Genomic DNA, 19,693 nt, shown 5'->3' on the forward strand with positions numbered 1-19,693 from the left:
GTTTGGTTAACTGTGGTTTAAAGAAATGACTAAATCTAACATATGTCTATGACTAAATCTAACATACATCTAAACAATACGTGAAATTTAAAACAAAACACTTCAGCAATACAAAACTTACAGTATTCAATAAAGTGATGGGCTGACTATGAAGAAAAACCCAGTCTTCTAAATGCTTAATATTCTGGAGTACTTCAGTGTGAATGAGTTGAGCTGGAGGTTTGTTTGCTGTCCTGTGTAGGACTGTAAATGTGTTTAAACTTGATTCTGTCTGAAAGGTTTTAAATATTAAAAACTGTCTGGCCTTGAGTGAGACTCTCTCAACCTTGGAAGTCAACAAAAGCGAGCACTAATTCACAGCAGATGTTAAAATAGCCACATCAAGATCACTAAAGCTTAAAGACACTTGCATCTACCACTGCTAGAAATGAACCATAGAGAGTGCTTAGGCTTTGTTCAACTGTCACATTCATACAACAGAATTTTGTTTGCAGATGTTCAACTATAGTCACCTTCAGCGTTTCCTTATTTGAAGATGGTCAGAGTGCGGTGTTAAAATGGCACACAACATTCTTTTCAGTTTTTTGCTATTTGTCATGTGTACAGGATGTTTTGACAAGCCAAGACCTTGTAGGTCCATTACGTAAAAAGCCAGCATGTACTGTAAGTGTTGGTGGGATTGGAAAGGAAGATAGAGCTTGACGACATAGTGACATTTTTTGTTGATGTTTTTGGTTGTATTTTGCATTTTCCTCTAAGGTTTGGAAAAGTGGAGCCTTTAGCTGGAAATGCCTGACGTTTAAAACAAAGCTTTGCTTCAGACTTTCATGAAACCACTGCCAATATGTTGTATACTGGAAAATAAACCTGACCATTACCATGACCATAAGTTGCGAAAGGGGACTAAACTAAAAAAACATGAGATTATATGCATTCATTTGCCCGATGACTTTGTTGCTATGTAGTGTGTTTAGCAAACAGTCACGATTACCACTGATTTGGGTTGTAGATCATTCTAAACACAGCGGTAACTCTGGTATGAATGTCAATGAGCGGGACTCTAGCATTACTTTATCTGGTCCACCAGTGCTTATTTTAACTATATGACATACACTTACATTGTTTGCCCCTGCGGTAGGTGTTTAAAGTGGAGCTTTCTAAACCTTTTGTATCTTTTATAAGTGGAAAACATATTGCACAAACCCCCTTAATACAGATTAATGTCATGAACTGTATTTAAATGTGCACGATAACATTTTGTTTGTCATAGAGTTATAAAGCTTTCTATTCCAGAACTGTACACAGGTCCATGTTTACATTATTAATAGGTCTACCTAGTTTAGGGTTATGAGGGTCTTGTTTTTGCAATATTTCTGACAGTGGTTGCTCAACGCCTACATCTTCAGATTCAGTTTGGCACTGTTACAAGAATTATTTTTGCATATAAATCCATAAAATAAGGTTGTGAGCTGTATAAATCAGGTTACACGTGATTAGATGCGTGGCTTCTACACACAATTAGAAAGGTTAGACATTACTAAAAGAAGAAGAAAAGAGAAAGAAACAACTTACTGGTGCACCTTGTGTTCCATCTGTACCTGACTGTCCATCATCTCCCTTATCACCCTGTTAAAGAGAGAGACAGGGATATAAACATCATGCATTCTGGGTTTCAGACATTTTAAACTATATTTAAGACCAGAAGCCCCTTCACACATCATTAATCATATAAGCACTCAAAGCCTTTAGAAGTGAAAAATTGTATTTTGAATAACAAGATTCTTTACATTAATACAGAAATAAAGAAAAACACAAGCAGTTACACAAGTCTCAGTTTTTTACAATACAGACAAAAGAAAAAAGCTATTTAAAGTGCTGAGGATTTGTTCCTTTGCAAAATTACACGTTACAGTAGACACATAAAACCAAGACTTTCAGATGGTAACACAGATACCATGTGCTGGACCAAGGTTTTTCTTTCTCCTTACATTTTTTTCTCAGGTTTAAACCACAGTATACTGTCACACTGTTTTAGCTTTGTAAATTAATTTAGACTTACATGGACACTTTTCTGGTGTTGTTTACTTTTGATTTCTTCGTTTTATTGCTATAATTATTCTTTTTCACAACATTAAATTTTTTTCCCAATGTGCTTCAATTTTCTGTCGTCTGTCTTTGTTAATGTTTAAATCCTGTCTCTGCACTGTCTTTTTTGTGTTGTTGTTATCCAGGCCCCTATTCTAGTTTATCTCTGATCCCTGTTTGTGGTTTATGTATTTGGATACCTCTTTTTTTTTGCCATATCTAAATATGATCTGACTCCTGCTTTGAATTTAGATTTTTATTACATTACACTATCAATATTGTACATTTCCAGATAATGAGATGCCACCTTACATTTTTATGAAATATTATAGATAAAATGTTAATTTAAAAAAATAGCTGGCTATAGAAAACTGCACATATTTCATTCAGTCTATCATAAATTACACTTTATTTTCCACAGTATTAATTTAGTCATTTTGCTGTATTAATTCCCAGATCAGTCTCACAGGACTATAACATACAACTAGGTGTGTATTGGTGCAGATATCCTGCTCTTATTAAAGGAAAATTACAGCTCTTTCAGGATGCTGAGGAACAATTCTCCAGTGGCAACACAAAATTTTTATTTTATCTGTGAAAATGTAATAGGATTGTTCTGCTAAAACAAAAACAAAAAACCAGTGAAGTGCAGAAATGACTTCTTATACTGTCATTTAAAAACACTTACTGTACTTTCAATTATTTTCTTTTCAATTCATTTGAATTTTTATACAAATGAGACAGTAAGACATTTCTGCATGGATACTCATGTTTTGCATAACTTTGGAACAGGAACAGCTTCCTTGTTTATCCTCTTGTTTAGTCTGTACACGTATAGGCCCTAATAAGTGTTGTGTTGTAAACAATATGGCTGCATTTACATTGAACATATACATAATAATTGGATCACAGTAATACATTTATTAAATCCATAGCAAAAAAAGATCATCGCTGCTTTTCTATAAATCCAAATGTTGCAATGTGTCAATGTTTACATTTATGGATTTTGGCAGACATCCTTATCTCATTTATACAACTGAGCGGCTATGAGGCATAGGGGCCAGGGGTGCTGGCTTGCTCATTAGGGACAAACTTACACTTATAAAGAACAATCCTATTAACTAATTCTTACCACATTATCTGTGTGAAGCCACATTGAGGCAATGTCCAATGTTAAAAGCGCTATACAAATAAATTAAATGAATTAAAATGATGTGGCTAGGATTTGAACTCACAACCTTCAGATCCAAAATCCAATGCCTTAACCACTTATCAGCCTTTGTAATCTCATGTTTCTGTGGGGGAAGTTACTTGTATTCAAAACCAGGTTGTGCAGAAGATTAAGTACATTTTCAGGGCCCTATATTTGGAATATATGAACTCTTCATATACAGTTCATAACTCCAAGGCTGCCAATGTTTACAGTACAGTTGTAGAAGTATAAGATGAATATGTTCATTGAAATTTGTATTATTTTACAGACACCCTTAACCAGAGCCACTTACAGTACAAGTGAGCAGTTGAGGGTTAAGGGTCTTGCTAAAGGGTCCAGCAGTGGCAGATTGGTGATGTTAAGATTTAAACATGTGACCTTCCAACGCCACGAGTCCAATGCCTTGACCACTAAGCTACCACCACCCGCTTGTGTTTGAACCTTGAACCGTGTGTTTAAACCTTGAAACACAAGATCTTGCCTATAAGTCTAACACTGCCAATCAACTGTTTTTTCTTTGCTGTCAAATGTAACCTGATGTTGAATAAACACACCTGGTCTTGAAATCCTGTCAAACTCCTTTGAAAGTAACAAATGGGGTGACATTCAGCTTCTGTGTATTTACAGCCATTTTTGTGTCTTTCTATTACATAGGCACAAACATTGATTTTGGCCAGCAAACAGGGTTTTATAATTGCACCCTAGTTCCATTACATAATACAGCTTCATAAAGAAAGTTCAGTGAGGCTTGGCCTGAGCCTTTCAACAAACACTCTAAATGTGAGTCTCTCAGCCTTACCCTCCATGTCTGTAACCCAAAAAATGTTTGGTCTGGTCTAATATACCAAACATATTTACTGTGCAGTCTGTTTACATGGCACAGGTGTGCTGGGAGCTGGAACTGAATTAAAATGCAAGCTGTCTATAGAGAAGGTCTCAAGCACCAGGGCTGCAAATGGATTTCCTATAAAGATGCAGGGCCAACATCGACCTGAAGCAATCCATACTACATTTACACTGAGCAGAAGGTCCTGATCAACAAGCATCACCTGCTAAAAAATAGTGCACTATAATGGTAATAGCTTAGATTATCCCCATGACAAGTGCTTTAGAAAGAAGTGTTGTCAAGCTAAATGATTATATCGCCATAATGGCAGCAACCATGTGTGCACTGTTACAATAAAAAAAAAAACTCATTGTGAAGTAATTCACAGTTACCCATTTTGAATTGTTTTTGTTGGTATTTAGTGTAAATTATTACTGTAGGCATGATGCCAATAAAACACACTGCTTCAAATGCTGCTCCCTACAACTTCCTTCTGCTAACTTAGCAGATATTCTGAAACACCTGTATCACAGTCTACTCTGTAGTGGGCAAAGAAAAACTGACATTGAATTCTGCAAATTAATAAATGATTGAATTTAAAATATATATTAAAAGCAAGCAAAGTTATTCTCACAATGTTCATGCTAGATACCAGTGATGGGTGGTCAAGGCCAACAAAGGCTTCTCTGCTGGCCTAAACAATATCAGAAGCACTGACCTACATTTACAACCTAAATTTTCATATTTGTTCCATGAAATTGTATTAATTTATTCCCAACAGTTTATTCTCTTCATTTTGTAGCGTTTTTCTTGGCTGCATTTCCAGTACGTGTATGTGGATGTTAGATTTTTTGTCCAATTTCGATTTCAGCCCCTATGTGCTGCCCTGTCAATCTAATCTGCCCAGGGCCTGCAAAGTCTGTCCTGCAGGCCCTTTTACCATTTAAAATATTAACAACGTCTCTTTAACCAATCAGATTTTATATTTGCCTCACAGAATAGCCTCAGCATTTTTCTATCCTTTGATTGGTTGGTCAGAGGGAAACTGTTAGAGCCAAGTTCGACTGGTAAAACATGTCTGTAGCACTGCACACATTGATACATCTGAGTTAGACTTTTTTATGCCTACAGAGGAAGAAAGATTGATTTGGTCTTGGACATACATAAAAAATACATTTTCATTTTCATTTAATTTTGCTAGACATCGTAAGGAGAGGTTGGCCAACCCCAAGCTAGCTAGCTTGTCTCAGCCCGGGAAAGGGTTTGTTTGCCGCTTCCAGACCAGTGAATACGAGCAGTACCACTGGATTACAGCCTCTGAGGAATGCTGCAAATTATGAGTCTGCATCTCTGGTAAGTAGGTTGGATTTATTTACATTTTTAATGGTTTTGTCATGTTATTAGACAAATATTGATTCTGAACTGCTTCAGATGTTGTAGTTGGCACAGTTGCAGTTTTAGTGTAGAGGTTTGGAGTCTTAACTGGGTTTTTTGCTTTAGTAAAATGGTATTCACCCTCTATATGTGAAATTCCTCTCTTTCTGTAATGCCATGCGTTGTTATATTGCGTTTTTGTATAGTATTTATGGTGTCTATAATTGCGACGTGATAGTGGTGGTATTAAGAGGTAGATTAAGTCGGGTAAGTCCTCACTGAAGGCCCAGGTACCGAATGCATGGCCCGCCACTGCTACATATATTATACATTTGAAAATTACTGCATGCGCACATTTGAACAATGTAGGGTCATTGCATCACTTTTTAATTCGCATCAAGGTTTACAGGTGTACAGAGATGTATACATTAGATACATAGATACATAGATAATGTTTTGAGACAATGTTCATTCTCAAAAGCGCTATAAAAATAAAATAAATTGAATTGAATAATTAGATAACATTACAGCTCTTATTTCAATCTTAGGATGAATGAATAAAATTCCCGATGTGTATTTACTTCTAATGTTAGAAGTCTAAACGATAATTTTTCTTTCTTCTGAAAGAACCCTTAAAGATTCTATGAACATTTTTCAACCATGTAAATAAAAACTTACAAAAAAATTTTGTTTCGATTACTGAACTATAGGATTACCTATAATTATATTGTAGTCATAATGCAGAAAACTGAATAAAACAATGTGAAACGTACTCTGTCTGTTAAAGCTGATAGGGTTATAGTTAATAGATAACTATTATTCTTGTGTCCTTTTCAATTGCTAAGGAATGATAATTATTGTCGGTTTACCCAATATTGTTTGTAATACTTGCAAATTACTATATCCCCAATGGTTGTCACCTCACATCACCATATCAATTAATAAAAATCATTTGATTAAATACCAGCATCTTTTACTTCAGTTACTATTAGGGTTAGATTTTGTAGAGTCCACCATATAAATTCCTTAATTTAGCCATAAAATATTAGAAAAAGTGCAGTAATAGAAAAAGATTATTAGCTGCACAAATGTCAGAGCCACTCTATTATTAAAAAATAATCATAATAAACACTTTCCGGCCAATCAGAATTGAGGGATGAGAACAAAATGGTTTAGAAATAATTTTAATACAATATTTTTAGGTTTAAAATCCTTTTAGTCAAATGTGTATTTTCTGTAGTGATATATAAAACATATTAGGAACAACACAATTGATATTTGTGCTTTTATAGGCATGCAACGGTGTTGTGGCTGTGTCAGTGGTGGGAATAAAATTGGCTTAAAAGTTTTATACAAAAAAAATAACATTTATTATTGTCCATATAATTATGCATAATTTGAAATAGAATGCACATTCTTTCAAAAGAAATGCTTACTTTAAAGTCACGAATAAATAAAAGAAAAACCATTAGTGCATCCTTTTTTATAATATAAAGCCATGTTGTGGCCAAATTATTATTTCTCGCATTAAAACATTCATATTACATGAAGGCATGAGATATAAAGGTTTGAAATTCTCTGTGCGGTGCCACATTTCAAACAATGAACCGTGTTGTTCTGTATGCTAAATTGGCAAGAGGAGAAAAATAATTGTGCAGTCCAGTGCCTTCTCTGCTTGGCTTCTTTAAAATATTCAAAGGCAAGTAATCTGTTATTTTACACCAGTAAAGTGGTTACAGCCTTAGTTTTATAGGATTATTAACTCAGGTGGAAAATGACAAATGGATATGAGAAAAATTGCCTTATAGTGGTCTATTTAAGATTAAAGAAGGAAAAAATAATGCTGAGCCCAGAGCATCCATTACAATGTAATTGTGTCAGTGTGTGCAGTTTTCCCTGTTTTGACTGTCTTGTCTTTATAACAAGATTAATCAGAACTGTCAGAGGAATTTACTAGCCCGACATTTTGTGTACATTTGGTGTCTGACTTTGCACTTTATGTAAATTTATGTGACTTTAATGTGTTTCTCAAGGCTTAATTTTAAATATTTTTACACATGTGAAAAGAAAAAGCAAGAAAATAGTATTTATGGGTGTGTTTTTTGTATGTTTATGCATTTCAGTCATTTACATGTTGTGAAGGGGGGTGAATGTATTTAACAGTCCTGTATTTCTTGTTTATGTCTGTGTGTGTGTGTGTGTGTGTGTGTGTGTGTGTGTGTGTGTGTGTGTGTGTGTGTGTGTGTGTGTGTGTGTGTGTGTGTGTGTGTGTGTGTGTGTTGGGTCTGCATTACCCCTCAGTTATAAAACCTCATCAGGAAAACCAAGAGGCCACATGAAAGTATAAAAGCCTAAAATGGCCTAGTTATCTAACGCCTTTTCTTTTACATGCAGATTCTGTGGTTTTAAGGGCTTTTAATTTGTTCCACATTTCCTTAAAAAGTAGGTGTCCACCCAGCATACACAACTCAGAGTTATCTGATCTGCTTGTTTTTATTTCTCTCTAGTAGAAGCTCCAATGAAATAAACTATGCCACAGCACAATATTGCACCATAAGTGGGTTTTTGTTATGACTGCATTTTGAGATCAAGTCAAGAATAAAGTATTTCTCTGAAATTAAAGTAAAAGTCCACTTCATCTATTGTCTCACAGCTATGAACCGATCTGAACAACTTTATTGGGGTTCTTTAAGTTTGAAACCTTAAACCTTACTAATAACATAAGCATATACTATATGACTCATATTCCTGTTACATGTGCATGCATATTTAGCCATTTATGTAAATGTGTCACGCACATGTATGCAATCTGCAAAATTTGAAGACAACTACTGTCATCAGACTCAGAATCCGGTTATTGGCCAAGTGTGTTGACACACACAAAGAATTTGGTTCTAGTTGTTAGTGACTTGTTGTTAGAGTACAAACATAAATAACACTATACATTTAGCATGGACTATGCAAGACAAAACACACAAAAATATAGACAGTATGAGTATTAAATAGGAATACAGAGAAATCAGAGAGGAATACAGAGAATACAGAGAGGAATACTAGGTCATGAGCTTCAGATCACACCTTCAACACATATATATATAAATTATATTATATTAAATTAAATTTATATCTATGCCATGTGGCAGACACCCTTATCCCGGGTGAATTACATTGTTCTCTGTTATACACTAGCAATTGTACAATTAGCAGTTTAAGATTAGATTAGATTAAACTTAAATGTCATTGTGCATGGTACATGTACAGGCCAATGAAATGCATTTAGCATCTTACCAGAAGTGCATAAGTGGCCAATTACCATAAATAAATAGCAGTGTAAAAAAAAATAAATAAGGGAATGTGGTTCATATGTACAGGGGTGAGGGTAAATAGGTTTGTGTTGAGGGTTATAATCCCTGTTTAAGGTCATAGCAGTGGCAGCTTACTGGTTCGTATGACCTTCAGAAGTCCAACATCTTAACCACTGAGCTACTACTTTCCGCAATTCTTATCCTGAGTCACATGATTACTGATTAAACCCACCTATTTTAATCAGACTGCTCCTTTAAATAACTTGGACTCTCATTGTTATTTTGCAAAGCATTTTTTCAGCAGTGTCTGTGAATCATTTAAGCCATTATTATCTGTCTTGATTAGTTTTGGACGGTAACCTATTTCATGATTACTCTTGGTAGTTTATGGCTGTTTGCTGATTGTGGGGATATATTTATGCCATTTCTCTGCTACTGTGCATCTTAGGGTTTTTTCATGATGGCTACCTAACAGTATTAATATACAGTCTAACACCAATTTGGTACATTTAAGTATAAGAGAAAAAGATTTTTGGGTTTTCCCTTCAACCTAGTAAGATCAAGAGTAAGATTAAGTTTGGGTATATGAGTAGTAATTCGTTTTATTTCAGAACAAATTTAAAACTGAACAAAAATAAATTCTCTAGGTTATGTGTGTAACCCTAGTTCCCTAAGGGAACGAGACTCTGCATCGGAACACTTTGAGAACACGGCTGCGTTGTTCATGCTCTAAATAATTTGTGTAATCAGTCAAAATTGGAGGCAGGCTGTCACCGGCGGGGTGACGTCATGACAAGGAAGTATAAAACACACATGGAGTGAAGCCAGCATCAACTTCTGTAACCGAGAAGGACGCGCTGAAGGGACGCCAGAGGTGTGGCATAGAGACGCAGCATCTCGTTCCCTCAGGAAACTAGGGTATCACACACACAGTCGCAGAGGTCTTGGAGGGACACTCCAGAGGACCAAGCCTTAGAGGCTGCTACCCTCCGGGTCAAGTGTGCTCTGACCCCGAATGGAGCGGGGAGACCAGAGGACCCGTAAGAGGACGCAATTGCGTCAATAATCCATCTGCTGAGAGTCTGCTTGGAGGGCTGTAGCAGATGAACAATTGTTCCAACTTTCTTGAAGGAACAATCCAGTGCTCTGACCGGGCACAGCCGGTTCAATCTCTCCTGGTCTGGGGTCTGGAGTGAAGGAGGATCGAATGCCTGGAGCCTGACAGGTCGTAGGACGACCGAGGGCACCTTGGAGACGTTACCCGCTCTAGGGTGCATATTATCAGGTTCTCTCCAGAACTCCCGGAAGCAGCACGACCGGGAGAAAGGCATACAGACGTGGCCTCGGCTATGCCTGTGCCATGGCATCTAGTCCCAGCGGAGCTGGAGGATATAGGGAGAACCACAGGAAACAGTGCGACATCTCTAGAGATGCAAACAGGTCTACTTGGGCTTTGCCAAACTTCTCCCAGATCTGCCCCACCACAGGAGGGTGGAGGTGCCACTCCCCAGGTCTGGACCCCTGACTTGATGAAGCTCTCTTGTTTGAGATGACAGTCCTCAGATCTGTCACCTCATGGGGCTTTGGCCCAGAGCGCCATGTGGGATCCTGCACAGGGGGAGAGTGCGTCATGACACTCCGCCTCGGCACTTGCTGGTAGGAAGGCGTGGGTACCATTGGAAAGCCGCAGATTGTTTTTTGGCTTCCTGAAAGCTTTAGACTCCCGAACTAATGGTGTCGCCAAAAAGCCCTGAGGGCGAGAGTGGGGCATCCAGCAGCACGGCCTTGTCCCTATCAGTGATTTCAGACAGGGTGAACCACAGATGTCACGCTGTGGTTAGGGCGGCCATAGACCGGCCAAAAGCCTTAGCAGTATGGCGGAGCTATAGTATCTGGCCGCCCACATCCAACTCCCATAGCAGGTCGGCTTGGTATGCCTATAACCCCGCCATAATGTGCAGACATCCATCGACCTGACCTGCTGAGGCATAAGCCTTCCCCACCAGTGTCGATGTAGTACGCAGGGGCTTAATGGGTAGTGTCGGTGGCTTAAGAGAGGATGCCACACCCGGGGAGCTCGAACTTACATGACTATAGGCACAGAGTGTGTCTGTGGAGATGGAGAGAGATAGGAGAGGGAGAAGAGAAATTGAACAAGACCAAGTAAGACATTTGTCTTGTTTGTTGTAATGAGCCAGCGAGAAAGATAGACCCAGATTTGAACCAAACAAAGTAACACATTTTGTGAGAAAGTAATTCCAATGAAAAACAAGAAAAAGTAAAATTAAAGCAAGGAAATGTAACAAAATATTCTGTCAATCTTCAGCTTTTTTTTTTTGCTTTTCTTTTTACTAATGCTGTAAAAGCGAGAGAAAGATAGAAGGATAATGGAGGTTAGGGAGAGTAAAACATAGTACATAGGAAGAGGGCCGAAAGATGTAAGATATAACGATAATGAGGTATGAAATGTGGGTAGATTGGATGGATAAAGAGATAAAGCGTTGGTTTGAGGCTGTGTGAGTGAAGTACAAATGTAGCTTTAAGAACCCTCCTAAGAGTGCACTTGGCATTCACTGTGTATTTACTGCTGTTATTATAAACAAGACTCGTGACACAGTACAATGCCTCAAGAGGGAATATAGGACACTTAATTACTCACATACAGCACTGTAAGGTGAGTTCCTAAACTGCTGTCTTGTTAATAATTGCACTCTAAAGCTGCTTTGTGCTTCCTAATTATGCAGTGTTAAATACATTTAATGGAAATACCCGAATAGCAACTGCACAATCAGCTTCAGGTCTGAAAGTACAGTAGCTCTGAGGTGGAAAAAACTTTTTTAATATCCGGTACCATATCATGAAATGTGAGGAGAACTTTGAAAGAATCACTGCTTTATATGCAAGATGTTTAGATGGATTATAGGGGGTTGCATGTAATGTGCATCACAATTTCATGTTAAAACACCCACATCAACACCCACATTCACTCACACACTACATACCAAACCAACAGTACAATGTGCTTTAAGTATAGCAAGTAATTGATCCTACAGTAACTGGTGGGAGTACTGCACCATAACTATGTGCTTTCAGACAAATGCAATGAACCATCACTTCTTAAATTTTTAGTGGCAAATATAGGTCTTGTTCAGCACTATAATCTATATGCATTGCACAAATGCACACATATACATTAGTACTACTGTAGAACTAATGCTTTTTGTAATTTAAAAAATTGTCTTAAAAAATAAAGATGTGGGCTATAAGTAGTGTCACTGTCAATCGAAGAATGTTTGTTGCCTGACGAATGTATATTTCCTGATGAATGTTAGTTGCAAAGACAAAAAACATTTTAAAAAGTGTTTTATGCATTTACATTTACGCCTTTTAGCAGATGCCCTTATTCAGAGCAACGTACAATAGTGCTTGGAGTCTATTTTAATGAATAAATCAACAGTGGTTTGTTGGTTACAGACTTAGAATACTGTCAGCCTAATCCTCTATTGACAAGAATTATAGAACACTTTTTTGAAAACAAGTTTCCTGATTATGCATTTTTATAAGGACCATGCCATATAACCATGCTATTATTTAATAAAATAATAGCATTTTAATATCCTAATTTAATGTTAGCAAACAGCAGCACTTAATGCTTTAGCAAAAGGCTCAGAATAAGGTCTTATAACTGCAGCCCTGATTGCTTTGATTTACTGTAATAGAAAGTAACACTTTAAGCCATGCTAAAATAAAATAAAAAATCTCCTTTGAAGTAGTAACAGTAATTATTTAAACTATCTGCTGACTAACTAACCATTATTAAGTTAGAAAGTCAATGTTTGCTGAAGTAACTTATTCTGACTACACACATTGCTTTGTGTTAACTCTGAGTCAGTAGCCAATGCACAGTGTTTGCAAGCTCATTAATCATAAAACTCTATAGCCACTGCATTTCCCATACTGCCAAATAAAGCATAGTACCCTGTTTCATATTTTTACTTGCAGCTGACAAGGTGCATAGCAGGTGTATATTTCATCATTTTTCTGCATAAACAGGGCTGTCTACTCACCCACTACATGTGGCTAGTGGCAATTTAAACAAGCAAACACATTACTTGTAATGCTGTAATGCTTCTCCGTGCATATTTGTGCTTAAGTTCCTCCCTGTATCAAATTTGTAACAGATCATTGGACTCAATTTACACAAAAATACAGTATATCATTTTGAGAGAGATGGATTAGAGTTTGTATCTGTACTGTTTCCTGCTTGTCCATGAAATTCATATTATCACATTCCTCTAAATCTCTTCAGTGCACTTCACCATTACTCACCAATTTGCATCACAGGATGTCAAGGTTATTTTACTTTTCATAGAAATCATCCATTTTTTTAAACAGACTCTTATTTATTATTTATTATAAGCTATATACTGGTAAGCTCTAACTTACAATGTAGATGTGTTCTGGTGACCCTGTCAAAACTTGAAAATACCTTAAGCCTAGCCTACCCAGGAGAAAATGGTGATTAGTATGTGTAGTATACTGTAATTTGTTAATAATTTATTTTAATTTTATAATTACATCACATTACATAATTCAGTAAAGCAGAGCAATTTACATTACTGTAATATATATAATATATATTTTGCGCTCTGTTTCAGTGTCCGACAAGGGCGATAAAAAGGAGAAAGACACAGAAAAAATACACGCTTTAACACAAAGACAACTGAAATCTGTCGACTGCTGGCGAGAGTAAGGCATCTCACAAGGCAGCAGATGCGTACATGCTGGCAGCTCTCTAACATTTCGTACAAGAATTAAATGTAAATATTTTTTTAATTACTTTGGTATCAATATCGTCATCGTAAGATTGGAAAATTGTAAATCCAACCAGCATAATTGGGATTACCTGTGTGTGTGTCAAATTGATTTATTTCTAAAGTTAGTTAGGTTATGTACTTATTAAAAAAAAAAAAAGAACTTACTTTTACTTTTATAAAAAGGACAGTTAAAACTTCTTAAAAGTATGCATACATATATAAGAACAATCATAAAAAAAATCATAACAGCAAACTAATCCTTATTTCCTATCTAAGGATTTCTGTCTGTTATAATTCTGTAAATAATAATTCTGTTATAATTCTGTAATTCTATTTGTTGTAATAACTGGTATCTCTAGGCTAAATTCAGTGTTGTACACCACATCCCAAAGTATCATGTGACCTGCAAACATGGCTGCCACAGACTCCAAAATCCATTACCCACGTTCAGGTTCACTTGATTAATTATCACAGTAAGCTGGACACAATTACACACAAATTCAATATTAGGACTCCTGTTACAACTCACTGACTGCAAAGTATACACTCAGTGTTTTCACAGGTGTCATGAAAGACTTTTTGGTTTTTGGTCCAGTTTCTTTTTTCAGGTTTCACTATCATAGTAGATAACTATATAATAGAATAACAGTTTAGTTAACAAAACAGATGTAGTACACAAACGAGAATGATAGAATGAACAATTCTACGAAATACAGCAAAAGTAAATATACAGTACATTGATTCTCCCTCCCATCATTAACCTTTATGGGATTAGAGTGTATCTTGACTATATCTTTGTTGTTAAAGTTTGCCTGGTGTTTCTTGTTTCCTGGTTTTATGATTATATCTTTTGTCCAATTTAAGTTACTGCTGATTGCCTGTTGCAATTTAGTATTGTTGTTAACCTTGCCCTACCTTTGGGTTTGTACATGCTGCCATCACCAATGTTGGTGTTGTAATATAAATGATAAAAAGAAAAATGGTGGAATTATTAAATATATCAATGACAAAAACATCCTGACCTTTTTTAGCAAACAAAATACCTTTTAACTATCTTTTTTTTTTTTTAAAGAAATATAAACAATTAAAAAAAGAAAGCTTAATCTCAAACAATCCACTCTGTGCCTGTACTTCATTACTGAGTGTAATGTTCCATGAAACTGTAACAAGGCATTTTATTTACTTTTCTTTTGTATGCAAGAAGTGTCGCAAAAAATGGCTATTGATTTTTGAAGTTTTAAAAGAAGAGAATTGAGTTGGATTGGAATGGAATGGAATGAGTGCAATGAGCATAGCCAAAGAATGCAAAAACAAATATAAATATTTAAGTTCAAAAATATAAGCTAAAATTGTATTGCATTTTATTACAAATTGTTGAAAATTTATTATTTTAAGCAGGCATGTCTGTGAACAATTTGCGAGTTAATCTTCTTGAATGGCTTAAGTTAGGGTAGAGAAAAACTATGGTTGGATATTTGATGTTTTTCTACTGTATGTGCAAATACTGGTTTTCTGAGAATAATTACTTTCTAACAGTAGCACCAGATGTTTCCTTTTCATTATTAACCAGGACACAATTAGAGTTATTACTGTAAAAACTGTCTACCTACACTAATAGAGGTGTGGGCTATATATAGCCCATCTCTGTATCTCTTTAATGACAGGAAGTGCCATAAATAACTCAATAAAATAAAACAGCTCAATGCACCAACTGACCAAATTATCAAATAATAAGATGTTATGAAATTAAATAAAAACTACAAATGCATGCACTACAGATAGACCTAAAAGGTCTTGTGCACATTTTACACATGGATGCAAACTCCTCAGATGTGGCTGATTTTTACAGCTGTAGTCATTTAGTAAGAAAAATACATCCTTAAATTGTGTAGACATTTTATTAGACCAGAACAGCACCCACACAGTATATCTATGTTGAACTGCAGCGAGCCTTGTTTGATGCTAATGACTGTGAAATTACTATCCCAGGAGTCCAAAATTGATTCGCATTAAATACGAGTCTCCTCAAAATCTTGTCTGCAATCATCATTCCCACATATCACACTGACAAAGTTCTCATTTTTTATCAACAAAGATTCATTTTAACTGCTTTTAAAACAGACTGACCTTTGGTCCAATTGTGCCGGCTGGTCCTTCACTACCAGGGAGGCCTGGTTCCCCCTGTGTGTGGGAAATGAAGAAAAAACTGGGATAATGAAATGTACTAACAACTTACTCTTAAATGAGCCATATGAAGCACAATTGCATAGATCACACACTGTAGATCCTTTTCCCCTTAATATACTAAGTAAGCTGGGAGAAAGAGGCATAATATGGGAACAGAATTATTACTTTCTCCCATAAATACACACCTTGATTTTGAATAAACACACAAACAGTCTCGGCTATTCAAGCCTTTATTTTCTGAAAGTCTGGAAAGTGTGAAAACATTTGTGGGTATTGTCATGAGTAATAAATGCAGTGAAACATGTTAGTGACAGAGGCTTGCTTTAACTGGCACGATCTAGCCTGAACCATGTGTGGACTTTTTGGGTTTTACAGTGAACAGACGATTGCTTTATGGCAGCTGATATATACAGTACAGACCAAAAGTTTGGACACACCTTCTCATTCAAAGAGTTTTCTTTATTTTCATGACTATGAAAATTGTAGAGTCACACTGAAGGCATCAAAACTATGAATTAACACGTGGAATTATATATGGAATTATATACATAACAAAAAAGTGTGAAACAACTGAAAAATTTCATATTCTAGGTTCTTCAAAGTAGCCACCTTTTGCTTTGATTACTGCTTTGCACACTCTTGGCATTCTCTTGATGCCTACTTTGAAGTTATGTATATAATTCCACGTGTTAATTCATAGTTTTGATGCCTTCAGTGTGACTCTACAATTTTCATAGTCATGAAAATAAAGAAAATTCTTTGAATGAGAAGGTGTGTCCAAACTTTTGGTCTGTACTGTATATACAATATATATAAACTTTTGGTCTGTACTGTATATACAATATATATAAACTTTTGGTCTGTACTGTATATATAATATATATACAGTACAGACCAAAAGTTTGGACACTTTGGTCTGTACTGTATATAGTACATATGTAAAGACATTGCTCACATCCTTAAACTGCTATGTATTCAGAAATTGACAGTATTTTTTCAAGCATATATTTGTATATACAACGTTTAAAATTTTATAAAAAAAAAAATTATATACAGTATAGCTCATTCTTATTTCTGTAATTCAAACCAAGGAGGTGTATTTTATATTATTATATATTATGCTTTGAAAATGATCATGGGGTAAAATTATACAAAGATACTATTAGTAGTTTTTAAGGAAGACGTATAAAATTACAAATCTTTAAGATTTCAGATTTGAACTAATCACAAACTTACATATGTAAAGAGCTACTATAACCTTAACTATTATGTATGTTTTGTGAAAAACAGCGAACTTAAGTACATTTGTAGGTGTGTGTTAGTTAATATCTTCATTAACACATAAACAAAATGTAAACATGGAAACAATAAAAAAAAAAACCTTCATTTAATTTGCTCTATGCAGCTGCATACAAAAGCATAATTGTATGGCATTGGATTAGTTTTATAATTTACACTGATCCTCTTCATCAATTACAGAGCTATGCAGCAAAAATAAACACTAATAATTTCATCTTAGCCCATTTCGATTTATTTGGCATCCATTTCTTTTTTTCGAATCACATTGTAGCACTAGTATGTACAGTATACTGTGTGGCTACAGTTGCCATAACCAGTAGTTGCAAGGTTCCTCAAAAGGTTTCTTTCTTATACCATTTCATGGAGATATTCCTTATCATTGTAAGGAATCCCTGATGGCTCTGGGCTTGAGGAAAAAATATTTATTTGCTAGACTAACTGAATCTACTTCTACCACCACATGTCTGCCTTTAGAACATATCAGTTTTGTTATAATTGTATAAAGGTGAATAATACATGCTATTTACCTTTGTCCCAGGTGCCCCAGGGGGTCCTTGTTCACCTTTGTCACCCTGAGGTCTCTGTTTAGCAAGGTATTGAATGTTTTATCAGTGCATTGTCAAATTTTTCTATCTTGTTTTATTTGTTTGGTGACTGGGTGCAGGCTGGCAAAACTGAGAGCTAAGAGACAGTATATTGTTCCAGAAAATATTTCAGGGCATTCTGCTTAGAATAAAAAGCTAATTTAAATTATAGCTTATAAAAACTGTGTTAAAATGTTCTTACTTGCTACATGTACAAACAAAACAACAATTTCCTCTCCATTTTCTTTGGAATTGATTGGTCTTTCCACTTTTTTCCTGCTCTGGTTCCACATGTCCTTTTAAGTCCATATCAGAATTGTTAATAAAAATTTCACTCTGGGCTTCAAGGATCTGAACAAGATCTTACCTTGGGTCCTGGAGGTCCTTGTTTTCCAGGCAACCCTTGCTGTCCCCTTTCACCCTGTACACACAAAAAAAGGCACATGCTGGAAGCAGAAAAAAATAGTATTCACACTGCCACAACACACACTTGCCTTAAGTCCTTGCTTTCTATAACAATAATTTATCACAATAACACCAACTTGCACACTATCCTCATGGGGCTTTCAGACTAATTTCAATCACTATGAAACTAGAACTGTTCTCATTTATCTTGATTCTACTTACTTTGGAGCCCTTTACTCCTGGGTCACCTTTCGTTCCATGTACACCAACTTCACCCTGCCAGGTGACAAGTAACATAAAGACATTTTTTTGGTCATTAGCTGATTACTGCCCAGTGTCTACCTCTCCTGTATAACACAACAGCTACCAAACAGGGAAAGGGAATGTAAGCACAAGCTTACTCGTTTAAACATAAAACCTCCCACCACATATTTTCAACCTGCTGAACTTGGAGGAAATCTTCTCTCTTTTGCATATGATAATACGATGCATATGAATATCCAGTGTTGTAATGATCGACAGAATCGTACCATTCATCTTAGATTTCATTATGTTTACGGCAAGAACATAATATGTTCAGACAGATTCTGTAAAAGATGTTAAAATGTATTGAAATCTTACCTTTTGACCCAATATACCTGGCTCCCCAGACACTCCTCGCTCACCTTTTATGCCCTTGGAAACAATAATTTTTTCAAAAAGTCAAATAGCAAGTACTGTTGTTGAGTGTCCCACTGCTTTTTTGTCATTGTTTCTGAATCAAATAAAACCAATAGAGAGTACTCACAGGCTTACCATCATGACCAGGAAGTCCACTTTCTCCTTTTTCACCCTGCAGAGTAATTCCGAAATAAAATTACATGTCTGGTTCGCACACAATAGTGTTCATGAAGTGTATTTACCGCGGTCCGAATCTCGTGCCGCCGGTTTATCGCGGAATTGCATTTGCCACATAACTAATTAGTTTTGCTGATTTTCCCTGTTTCTCAAGGACAGCATGATAGATCAAAAACTTATAGGGAATATTTTTTATGGAATTTTATGTTGAAATAATGAAATTTGTTAATAAAAAAATTATAATTAATTATCATTCATTCATTCATTCTTTCCTTCCGCTTATCCGTAATTCGGGTCGCGGGGGCAGCAGTCTAAGCAGGCCCCTGCCTTCGACTGCTGCCCAATCCTCACAGCACCGTCCCTTACGGTCCCTCCTGCAGGTGGTGAGCCCACGGGAAGTAATTAATTATCAAATTAAGTAAAATGTTAATACAGTACAGTACTGTACCGCTTATCACGTTTTTTTGTTTATAGCGGGCAGTTTCGGAACATAATGACCGCGATTAATGGGGGATTACTGTACTTTCATTGAATCTGTGCAATGCTGACCTTTAGCCCAGGTGGTCCAGGTGGTCCAGGGTTCCCCTGACTGCAGTCACACTCCTCTTTTTCTTCAGGTTCCTCTCGGTTTATGGGACACTGAGGGGTAAAGGGAAAACTGCAGCCAGGTGTGGATTCACTCACAAACAAATATTCATATAAAATGCTTATAAAAAAAATAAAACAACGTACCCTTTCATCATCCTATATACATGAAAAAG

At 36.0% G+C, this 19,693-nt stretch overlaps 1 protein-coding gene across 1 annotated transcript in view; it reads right to left on the reverse strand.

The window, feature by feature from the left end:
* Positions 1-19,671, reverse strand: part of LOC310729926 (uncharacterized protein) — a 36,381-nt gene extending 16,710 nt beyond the window's left edge. Inside the window, exons 1-9 of the mRNA XM_083548576.1 lie at positions 19,665-19,671; positions 19,482-19,571; positions 18,883-18,927; positions 18,717-18,770; positions 18,318-18,371; positions 18,058-18,111; positions 17,634-17,687; positions 15,748-15,801; positions 1,573-1,626 (exon numbers count right to left, since the gene is read on the reverse strand). The gene's annotated coding sequence lies outside the window, so the exon portion shown is untranslated. The remainder of the gene's footprint in view (positions 1-1,572; positions 1,627-15,747; positions 15,802-17,633; positions 17,688-18,057; positions 18,112-18,317; positions 18,372-18,716; positions 18,771-18,882; positions 18,928-19,481; positions 19,572-19,664) is intronic.
* Positions 19,672-19,693: the final 22 nt, after the last annotated feature.

The sequence above is a fragment of the Silurus aristotelis genome (genome assembly GCF_946808225.1).
Source record: "Silurus aristotelis genome assembly, chromosome: 1".
Lineage (NCBI taxonomy): Eukaryota > Metazoa > Chordata > Actinopteri > Siluriformes > Siluridae > Silurus > Silurus aristotelis.